Here is an 11,955-nt window from a genome sequence, read left to right on the forward strand (position 1 = left end):
TCCCTTCTTCCCTTCCCTTCTCTTCTTCTTTCTTTCTTTCTTTCTTTCTTTCTTTCTTTCTTTCTTTCTTTCTTTCTTTCTTTCTTTCTTTCTTTCTTTCGCCAGTGCTTGGGATAAAGAATGATACTACACTTTTTATTAGCCCGAGGAAAAGACTATACAAGAGGTCAATATGGTAAATTTAAAAAAGTAATTCTAAAGTCCTTTGAATTAAACACTAAAGAACTACCTTCAAATTATCCCTTAGTAGCTTTATAGTATAATATGCATTTTTAATTTGCTAAATCAGTAACAATAATAGTTTTCTTTAAAATACATTTATTAGTCATTGCATGCACAAGGCAGGGTTGTGTAGGAGGTTCTGAAGTGAGGAAAAAGAAAGGGGAGATGGTGTAATTATATTACAGCCTCAAAAATAACAGAAATACATTTTTAATGAATAAGTACATTAATTGACAAAATAAAATAACGGAAACTTTTAGCATTTCTATTACAAAACACATGGCCAGAAGTAAATAAAGAGGGTTTGTTTATTTTGTCTTACATTTCATCATGGTGGTAGAGTCTCTATTGCAGGAATATGGGGCATGTGGTCACATCACACTACACCACACCACACCACATCACATCACATCACATCACATCACATCACATCACATCACATCACATCATCACATCACATCACATCCATAGTCAGAAGCAGAAGAGATGAACACTGGTGTGAACTTTCGTTTTCCTTTTGTGTTCAGCATGAGACTGATGTTGACCCTTGGGAGGATGCTACCTGTATTTAGGCTTCCTACTTCAGGTGAGCCGTTCTAAAAACTCCTTGAAAATTCTTCCAGAGGTTTGACTTTTAAACCCTTCTAAGTGTACAACAAAGATCACAGCAAATGAGAATTTTGGAGAGGGGATTTTTTTTAAACAGTTGAAAAAGAAGCTACATTTTACTACTCTAGGGTACCAAAATATCCCTTAAGGGTGTAGGTAGTATGGTCAATCTGGTCTTTCTCTTCCTTTCTTCCTCTCACCCTCCCATCCTTTCTTCCCTTTTCTCTCTCCCTTCATCTTTCCTTCCCTTCTCCCCTTCCCTCTTTCCTTTTCTCCCTCCCTCCCTCCCTCCCTCCCTTTCATTTACTTCCTTCCTCCTTTCTCTCTCTCTCTCTCTCTCTCTCTCTCTCTCTCTCTCTCTCTCTCTCTCTCTTTCTGGACACAGCTTCATTCTGTAGCCTAGACTGCCCTCCTTGGTTGTATTCTTCTAGGTTGAGCTTGCAGCAATCCTCCTATCTCAGCCTCTCCAGCTCTGGGATTGCTAACATGTGCATAATCCCTTGCCATCTGCCCCCTTCTAATTATCCCAATGGTCCTAGGAAGGAAGCATGGAGTACACTGTCCAGGAAAAGAAGGCTTCTCTGGGAGTAGCAGTATAAATGCCCTTGGACAGCTATGAGTAGGACGAACAAATAAAGTCTGTATATCAGAACCCAAAGCATTGAAAAGATCTGGAATGCTCAGGCAACATGATTTTTTCCAAGGAAAAAACATGAACTGTTTAGTGATTTCATCATTTCAGCCTCCCCACCTGGTTGGTTTTTGAGGAACAATTGCCTCATATTTGATTTCATTCTTATTTTTTTTTTAATGAATAGGATCACTTGACAGTAAGTTTGATTACTTTAAAGCTAACTTGACGAAAGAAAAAGAGGTACTCCCAGCCACACTCAGAGCATACTGAAACAGAATAAAGGAGCCCACATTCACATTTAATTTTTACCATTACAGAGTCTCCATTTAAGGTCCAATGTGGCTGAACAGAGAGGATATGAAGAAGAGTGGCCCAGATTTCCAGGAAATAAGGAGAATGAAAGCCCTTCGAGTAATGTGGTGTCTTTGAGTTGAATCAAATCATAGTGGAGAGGTGAGAGCGGGGCAAGAGCCCAGAGAATAGTTTAATGGTTTGGGTTTATTTAAAAAACAAAAACAAAACACAACTCATGCAAGAATATGCTGTATGCTGGGAATAACACCAGCCCCTTTGCCTTCACTTTTCCATCAGTCCCCTTTGTTCCTGTCGACATTTTCCTTTCTACTTTTATGTCATACATGCATACATGCATACATGCATGCATACATACATACATACATACATACATAAATACAATAATTTTATGTGTCTATATAAAAACCTAGGAACCACAAATGAGAGAAAACATCTGATATTTGTCTCTTTGAAACTGATTTAATTCATTTAGTATGATCATCTCTGATTGCATAAGTTTTCCGCAAGTGACAGCTTAATTTTTCTTTATGACTGGAAATGTTTTACACACAAACTCAAAAAGAATATTATCTTTGTGTATGTTCTTGGTTATTGAATTGTTACATTGGTTCCTTGAATTAGCTATTGTGAATGCCACTATAATTCATGTGATATTATGTCTGTGATCTAACATGGAGTCCCTCAAGTCAATAGCCCAGACTTATATAATTGAATTGTACAATAAATGTATGTTCTGTTTTTCTTTTCTTTTCTTTTCTTTTCTTTCTTTTCTTTTCTTTTCTTTTCTTTTCTTTTCTTTTCTTTTCTTTTCTTTTCTTTTCTTTCCTTCTCTTTTCTTCTCTTCTCTTCTCTTCTCTTCTCTTCTCTTCTCTTCTCTTCTCTTCTCTTCTCTTCTATTCGAGAGAACTCCCTTCTGAATTTCATGGCATCTGGATTAGTTTACATCCCTACTGGTGATGTATGAAGGTTCCATCTTATTCATTGACATCCTTGCCAACATTTGTGTTGTTTATAATTTTTTTATCTTTTAATGTTATTATCTATTAATTTTATTTGTTTATATTATTATATGTCTTCAGTTCTAGGCCCTTCCTGACATTTATCTGATTTGGAAGCAAGGACTTTCATGCCTCATATTGTACTTTATGGTATTTGCAGGTCTGGAAGATGAATGGTGACTCAGCTGAGAAGGTACTGGTGATCTCTTTATCATGAAAATGATGTGGAAAGAGCTTTAGGGGTTCCAACTTTTTATATTGACTGTGAAGGACAGTTTGTGCTTGGTTTTCTGCAGCATAGAGAGCTCGGGACATAGCAGGTGCAAGGAGGTTCCAGGACTGAAAGCTTTGGTGCTTCTCATGGCTGGGATATCTCAGTGCCTTGGGTAAAGAAGATGAAGGACCCTCCCTCGCTCATGCTTTAGGAGCAGGAGCAAACTGTGTAAAAGTCTGCAAAGTTTCTGAAAGAGAAGGATCTCTGAAAGCATCTTGTTTCACAGAAGCTTCTTCTGTTCCTGGAAAGGGCTCTGGGGAATCCAGGGATCAGTGGTCCTGATGATCCCTGGGAGAAGGATGCTCTGTTCTGGGTTGAGTGTTCTGAGAGACCCTTCTGCAAAGCCGAAGTGCTGCAGAAGCCATTCTTTCATGAGAGATGCAGCACACAGTTCAGCCAAGATTTGGTCTGCAAAAAGCCTCCAAGGGAAAATGGACTCTTTGAATATTTGCTTTCACAGCTAATCATTTTTTTATGTTTTAAAATTCTTTGACAGTTTCATATATGTATAATACATTTTGATAATTTTTATTATGCACTACCCTCTCTTATATATTCCTCCCTATGCTGCTTAAACCCCTTATCCTCTCAGCAAGTTCCCCTCTTGGTTTGATGTCTTTTGTGTGTATTTGAGCCACTGAGTTTAATTATGGATACACACATGAACATAAAGTATGGGCAAGTGGCTATGTGGCTATTCCACCGAAGAAAATTCTTCTTCTTCCCCAATACCTACTAATCTTTTAAAGAGTGTAACTTCCTGAACCTGTCTATCAAACATGGTGAAATGTTGTAAATTTCTTCTGTAGATAACCACAGCTATAGTGAGTTTATGAATGCAATAGACTAGGCACACCCTGAAGACTGTGTTTTGAAAGAATTCCCTCCCATTTTCTGGCTCTTACATTCTTCCTACGCCTTCTTCTGTGATGTTTCCTAAGCCTTGATGAGTGGTGTGTGGTCAGGGAAGTGATGTAGATGTTCAGTTTAGGACTGAGATCTCAACAGTCACTTATTCTCAGGATTTTGACTATCTGTAAGTCTCTATATTAACTGCCACCCATGGTATAAAGCTTTTATTATGAAGGTTGAGAACTGAAATAATCAGTCTAAATATAACTATTCAGAGGATAGTTTGACAACATATTACTCTAGGCAAACAACGGTGGTAGGTTTTCACATAAAGCTGTGGTCTCCATAACTCTTTCCATGGGTGTTTTGTTTCCCCTTCTAAGAAGGATTGAAGTGTCTGCACTTTGGTCTTCCTTCATCTTGAGTTTCATGTGTTTTGTGAATTGTATCTTGGGTTTTCCAACTTCTGGGATAATATCCACGTATCAGTGAGTGCATAACATGTGTGTTCTTTTGTGATTGGGTTATGTCACTCAGAATGATATCCTCCAGATCCATCTATTTGTCTAAGAATTTCATAAATTTATTGTTTTTAATAGCTGCATAGAACTCCATTGTGTAAATGTACCTCATTTTTTGTATCCATTGCTCTGTTGAAGGACATCTGGGTTCTTTCCAGCTTCTGGCTATTATAAATAAGACTGCTATGAACATACTGGTGCATGTGTCCTTATTACAAGTTGGAGCATCTTCTGGGTATATTCCCAGGAGTCGTATTGCTGGATCTTCTGGTAGAACTATGTCAAATTTTCTGAGGAACTGCAAAACTGATTTCCAGAGTTGTTGAACTAGCTTACAATCCCACCAGCAATGGAGGAGTGTTCCTCTTTCTCCATATACTCGCCAGCATCTGCTATTACCTGAGTTTTTGATCTTAGTCATTCTGACTGGTATGAGGTGGAATCTCAGGGTTGGTTTGATTTGCATTTCCCTGATGACTAAGGATGGTGAACATTCTTTTAGGTGCTTCTCAGCCATTCATTATCCCTCAGTTTAGAATTCTTCATTTAGCTCTGTACCCTGGGAATTCATCCCATAAACAACCACGCAAAGCAGACACTATTGTGGATGCCAACAAGAGCTTGCTGACAGGAGCCTGATATAGCTATCTCCTGAGAGGCTCTGCTAGTGCCTGACAAATACAGAAGTGGATGCTCACAGCCATCCATTGGATGGAGCACAGGGTCCTAATGAAGGAGCTAGAGAAAGTACTCAAGGAGATGAAGAGGTTTGAAGCCCCATAGGAGGAACAATAGTATGAACTAACCAGTACACCCAGAGCTCCCTGGGGGTACTAAACCACCAACCAAAGAAAACACATGGTGGGACTCATGGCTCTAGCTGCATATGTAGTAGAGGATGGTCTAGTCCGTTATCAATGGGAGGAGATATCCTTGGTTCTAGGAAGGTTCTATGCCTCAGTATAGGGGAATGCCAGGGCCAGGAAGCAGGAGTGGGTGGGTTTGTGAGTGGGGGAGAGGGGAGGGGATAGAGGACTTTTGGAGGGGAAACTAGGAAAGGGGATAACATTAGAAATGTAAATAAAGAAAATATCTAATAAAAAAATAAAGCTGTGGTTTCTTTATCTGTCTTAGTCAGCGTTCTATTGATGTGAAAAAACATCACGACCATGGCAACTCTTACCAAGGAAAGCATTTCATTGGGGATCACTTACCATTTCAGAGGCTTAGTCTAGTGTCTTCATGGTGGTGAGCATGGTGGCATTCAGGCATATTTGGTGGGGGATCAGTAGCTGAAAGTTCTGTATCCTGACCTACAGGCAGCACAAGAGAAAGTGGCACTGGACTTGGCTTGAGATTCTGAAACCTCAAAGCCTTATCCTCCAGTAAGACACCACCAAGGTCACACCTACGTTAGCAAAGCCACACTTTCTAATCTGATTCAAATAGTACTTATTAAGCATTCACATCTACAAACCTATGGGGGCTGTTCCCACTTCAACCACCACACTCGTCATCAGCTCTATTTACAGAAATTCCCTTTTGTGGAACAGGCTTCAAATTTAATTAGAATGGTTGGTTTTGGTTTATTGTCCAACAATAATCAATCCACTGTTATACCAGTGGACAAGACCAGCCCACCAAGTCATCATTTTTGCTTACGGAGTCCATAGCTAGGTAGGACCACTGATAAGTTCTCTCTCCGAACTGCAGGTGTAGTACCTTCCAACACTATAAACAGCATATGTCAGGGAGAAAACTTCCAGCTCAGCTTCAGTTTTATTTCACAATATTCTGCAACCAAGTATTTAGCAATAAATAGAATCTTACCATGTAGTCCTGGTGTGTAGCAAAAAGAAATCACAACAGCCTGTGTTGTTTTGGGGGCCCAGAAACTTGTAGGAAGGTGTTGCCCACTTAACCCTGGGATTTTCATTTAATAGCCTATGGCTTCTAGGGGTAGCATTATCCACTATGCAGAATCTCTACATCCATTGTTCAACATTATATTTTAATTCACAAAATAGTAGGTTGCGTGTGTGTGTGTGTGTGTGTGTGTGTGTATCTTAGTTTCAGTTAATGTTTCCTCCCACTTTCTCCTATCTACTCTTCCCTGAATCCAAGCCCTGCTTAAATCTTCCCACCACAATACTCCCTCCATTCTCTTTCACATCGCTTGTGTTCTACCACACCTGCCCCTCCTCTCTCTCTCTCTTAATGGCACTCTACTATCTGCCTGGCTTCTGCACATCGTATGAGGCTCTGCATATTCTAAATTAGCAGTGAATATGGAAGAACTTAGCACATCATGGGCAGTGCATTTACTGTGCAGATGGTCCTTGAGTGTATATCAAAAAAGGCTGAGCAAGCCAACAGGAGCCAAAAAGCAGCACTCCTGCATGGCTTCTGCTTCAGTTCCTGCCTCTAGGTTCCTACCTTCAGCTCCTGCCTTGAGTTCTTGCTCTGACTTCCTGGGAGTAAGATATGGGCTGGTAAGCTGAAATAAACTTTTTTTTTTCTTCTTTGCTCTTTGTCATGATGTTTTATCATAGCAATAGAAATGTAAATAAGATAGACAGTGTTTGATTATTCATTTACTGTCACATAGATCACTCAGACTCTACGCATTCTAGATTGCTTGTTATCACCTCATTAATAATGCTTTAGACCCTCATGACTTGAATACATTCTCAGTACTTCCATTAGATCATTTACCTCTTATATTGTCTTCTTGGAATAGACCTTAAAGCTTTGGCATTTCTTCCAACTCACATGAGACATGAGAGTACCAGATGTTTTTGAACATTCTCCATTAATTTTAGTGAAGTGTGTGTGTGTGTGTGTGTGTGTGTAATGGAAAACCGCTGAATACAAAGGTGCCTCAATAGTCCCAGAATACTCAATTCCAAATACACTTTTTTCTTTCCCTCCTCTTTCTACTCTGAACCATATGTGGTGACGAGAGCTGGCTTTCTGGAATAACTGTCATTTAATGGATAGTATCTTGACATTGAATTATTGGAGGAAGTGATCAATGTTTTCTACCTCTCTGGTGAGAGGAAACTAGAGTTGGTAACAGTTGACAATCAGACCTAGGAGCTAGAGCATTTTACAGGAGTAAGAGGACTCACTGCTCTCCCTTATCCATATCCAACAGGAAATCCTGATTATCTGTCTCATTCTGGGCTTAGAGAGGTCCCTGTCATTAGGTCCCAGAGAGCTTACCTGTTAGGTCATTTTGCAGAAGGGCTCTGCATGCCATTCATAGCACATGAAACATAAAAGTATGTTGTGATTTTTCTGCCCATGGCTTGGCATGGACTTCAATGTGAGCCCATTTTAATTTCTTTGGCTTCTCCACTAGTCACTAGTGTGGCACTGCTTAAACCATTCTAGTTGTGACCAGCTCCACAGTGATCATTTGGGGATGTTTGTCTTAGAATGCACAGATGATTCTGATTTGTGACCCTTTCAGCTTGTCTCTATAGCAGAGAAACTTCAGGAGTACAGTTCACAGTGAATGCATGAGCAGCTGACTGTATTGAGTCAAAACGAAGATGCTGCAGTCAGGGTAAGAGAGATAGTGCAGCAATGTGCCTACAATGTAAGCATGAGGAGGACCTGAGATAGGTACACAAATCATATGGAAAAAAAACTATGAGTAGTGGTATATGCCTATAATCCCAGTTCTGAGGAGGCAAAGACAGATAGATAGACTTGAGGCTTTCTGGCCAATCAGCTTAGCTTACCTGGGAGCTAGTTAGTATGCACGGAGTTGGGATTCTCTTCATATCTCCTCTCATATATCGCTGTCATCCAGGTGACATCCTGAGAACAGATATGGGTGAGGATTACCTGACACACTGAACATTTTTTTTTTATGAATTAGAGCTCACTACCTAGTAAACTGTTCAAATTATTGCTACATAGGATGAAGATGAAGCTATGGAGTGCATTCAGTCATCCTAACCATGGAGTAGGAAGTTCCTTTATGTCAGGCAGAGGAATTATGGTCAAAATAGAGGATTTGCATTTTTCCTGCTCACCAAAATTTGTAGTGTGAGCACTCCTCCGTACAAGATGAATGAAGACTTCCAACTTCTCTCTTTCTCCTTTTCCTGGAAAAAAAAAGAATCAGGTTTTGACATCTGGCAGCATGCCACATGGGATGTGCCACTCATCTTGTTTCTGTCAATGACAATCTGCCCAGAGTTCCACTGCGGCCATTGGGAGTCGTCTCTACCCCATCCATCTTCCTGTTTCTGAAAGGATCTTACTCTTCCAAGGCTGTGTGAAAGGCTTAGATATATTTCAGAAATAGCTGTGATGGTTACTGAGGAGGGAAGGATACATAGGTAGAACAGAGGTGATTTTTGAGGACAGGGGAAATCATTTTGTATGATGCTGTGACATATGCAGATTATAAAATTCTCAAAGCACATGAACAACGTAAAGCAGGGTACTGATGTACAGACTGGTCGATGATGGTATTCATGTGTCAGTACTGGTTCACAGATTGTAAAGTGTGTCAAACTAACGGCTGTGGTCCTAATGTGAGGATGCATGTGCCGAGAGGGATAAAATATGTGGTACCTTTGGACTTTCTTCTCAACTTTGATATTAAACTACAAGAACTCTAAATAAAAAGGTTTATTAAATTCAAATAAATAATTCAAAGAAAATTAAGATATTCATACTACTTTGCTGTCTTTTAAAGCAAATTTGTGAAGATGAAAGAATAACCAAGTTTCTAAAATATATGAAAAATGTTCAGCATGGCTAATAGGGACATATATGCCCAAACTGTATTGAAATGCTTTTCTGAAAGTATAGAATTATTCAACCACACTGAGAACATGGAAATGTGACCTCTTACTAGTATTTATCTTTGTGTTCTATATGCTGTAAACTTTGATAAATTTATATTATGCATCCATATTGTTCCATGGTGGTACAACTGTGAACGAAAGGCTAAAAATGTTATAAATTTATACAAAATAAAATTTTAATTTAAAACATTATCTATCTATCTATCTATCTATCTATCTATCTATCTATCTATCTATCATCTATCTATCTATCTATCTATCTATCTATCTATCTATCTATCTATCTAACAATCTGTCTGTCTGTCTTCTATTGTTTTCTATCTTGTGTGTGGGATCAAGCCCAGAGCCCTATGCATGATAATTACATGATATGTTGCTAAGGAAATATGCCCACTGATCCTGAGCTATCTGGGTTATCATAAATTTTGGAAATAGAGAATGATTAATGTCTATCTGCACTACAGAATATCACACAGCAATATAAAAGCAATGCATTTTATCTATTTTTGTCAATCTTAAGTGACAACTGTAAAATGTTTTAAGTGAGGAAGATACATATTGAAAAGTAATACATGTTGGAAAAGAGAATCTTAGCCATTTCATGGGAAAAAAGGTAACAGCATACAGAACAAACTGTTACCTCTGATTACCCTGGGGATGAAGGAAAGGGGGACATGGTTGGCTTTTTCTTTATTTGCTAGCAATGGTTTTGTTTTTTATTGTTACAATAAGTAGGTTCTGATTTTGTGGTTTGAAAGGAAAATTCAATAAATTTTAGCAGAGATAAAACAAAACAACAAAAGAAACGCTGCATGATATGGCCTCAGGGTCAAACATCTCTAGACAATGAGACCTCTTATGCTGCCAAGAGTGACTACCTCTTAGCACAGCTTTTGTGCATCACTACACCAAGCAATCTGTTTGTTTTCCCATGCTTTGGGGATTGCTATAAAAATGAGCTTTCTTCTGCCGGAGCTTGGTACATGGCTTGCTTCAGGATACGGTGCCTGTTAGTCAAGACCTAGGAACTGGGTAAAAGAAAAGATCTCTGATACTACATCATCTCCATCCTGCTTCTAAGTGGCTTTGTACTCAACCATAGAACTGTACAGGATAATGAATCAAGCTTCACAAAAGGAATTAAGGAGATGACAACTTTTTTCCTATTAAAAATATGCATTTGATATGAACTAACCAGTACCCCCTGAGCTCATATCTCTCGCTGCATATGTAGCAGAAGATGGCCTAGTCGGGCATCATTGGGAAGAGAGGCCCCTTGGTCTTGCAAACTTTATATGCCCCAGTACAGGGGAACACCAGGACCAAGAAGTGGGAGTGGGTGGGTAGGGAAGTGGGCGGGGGAGGGTATGGGGGACTTTTGGGATAGCATTTGAAATGTAAATGAAGAAAATACCTAATAAAAATATTAAAAATATGCATTTGAGCAAATAGCAAAACTTGAACATAATATATTAATACTCTCAAAACTTAGAGGAACTTGCTCTTCTGTTAGTCTGGCTCTTACACTCTTTCTGCCTTTTTTCTGTGGGGTTCCTTGAGCTTTGTGGGGAGGGATTTGATGGAGACATTCAATTTAGAGCTGCCTGTTCCAAGGTCTGCCTGTTTGCATAATGTCTGGCTATAGGTCTCTGAATCTGTTCCTGTGTGCTGCAAGAGGAAGCTTCCCTGATGACAGGCACATAAGGCATTGATCTATGAGATAGCACAGTATCATTAGGGATTATTTTATCACTTCTTCTTTTGGGGATCAGTATTATTTGGTTTTACCCCAGGTTTCTGGGCTAACTAGACACTGGTTCTCTGCCACGCACTCAGTGTGATGGGTATGGGTTTCATCTTGGTGAGTGAGCCTGAAGTCATATCAGACAGGAGTAGCCATTTGAGGTCATCGTGACTCATATTTTTAAAAGCAACTTTAACTTTTTAGTTAAAATACAATTGCATCAGTCATTCCTTTCCATGTCTACCCTTTGACTTCTCCCATGTCCCCTCTCTAACCTCTACCATGCCACTCAGCACTTCTTGAGCCTAATGGTCTCTTTTTATTTTGTTATAATTTTAACATACTTAAATGCAAAAACATATAAATATAATCTATTGAATCTGTTTAATGTTTATGTGGATATGATTTTAGGGCTGACAGTTTTGTATGGGATGAATATTTAGGGGCGAGGGGCGACTCATCCTTGGGAAAAAGTGATGTTTCCTTTCTCAGACCATCCCTGAAAAGGTTGGCTAGAACTGGGAGAATCATTTTACAAAGTGGTTCATTCATATGTTGGTGAGTTTGAGCTGTCCATTGGAAAGAAACCTTTTAATAGTGTTGCTTAGTGTGGTTGCGGCATGGCTGTGGCTTGCTAAGAGGTAGAGAGGTAAGAAAAGGCAAGCAGAATGTCAAACATTTTTCATGAACCCAGCTTGCAAGTTACATGCCCTCACTTTTTAATTATTGGTTTTTATTGATTTACTTTTAAACTTTCTTATAAACATACAAATTAAAAAAACCCACACACCAAGATTGGACAAATTCAAAGGCTACACAACTCAATGAATTTCTGTACAGTTACAGTACTTTTCTAGTCATGGTATCTCCTCTGCCAATTGAATATGAGTAACCAATTTCTAAAACATTTACTTTAGTGTGTGTGTGTGTGTGTGTGTGTGTGTGTGTGTGTGTGTG

The 11,955-nt window shown here is 39.1% G+C and overlaps 1 long non-coding RNA gene across 1 annotated transcript in view; it reads left to right on the forward strand.

Moving 5' to 3' along the window:
• LOC110303828 overlaps positions 1 to 4,507 on the forward strand; it is an 8,593-nt gene extending 4,086 nt beyond the window's left edge. The window contains exons 2-3 of the long non-coding RNA XR_002378961.2: positions 1,783 to 1,918; positions 2,939 to 4,507. This is a non-coding gene — a long non-coding RNA (uncharacterized LOC110303828). The remainder of the gene's footprint in view (positions 1 to 1,782; positions 1,919 to 2,938) is intronic.
• Positions 4,508 to 11,955: the final 7,448 nt, after the last annotated feature.

Source organism: Mus caroli, chromosome 1 (assembly GCF_900094665.2).
Source record: "Mus caroli chromosome 1, CAROLI_EIJ_v1.1, whole genome shotgun sequence".
Taxonomy (NCBI): domain Eukaryota; kingdom Metazoa; phylum Chordata; class Mammalia; order Rodentia; family Muridae; genus Mus; species Mus caroli.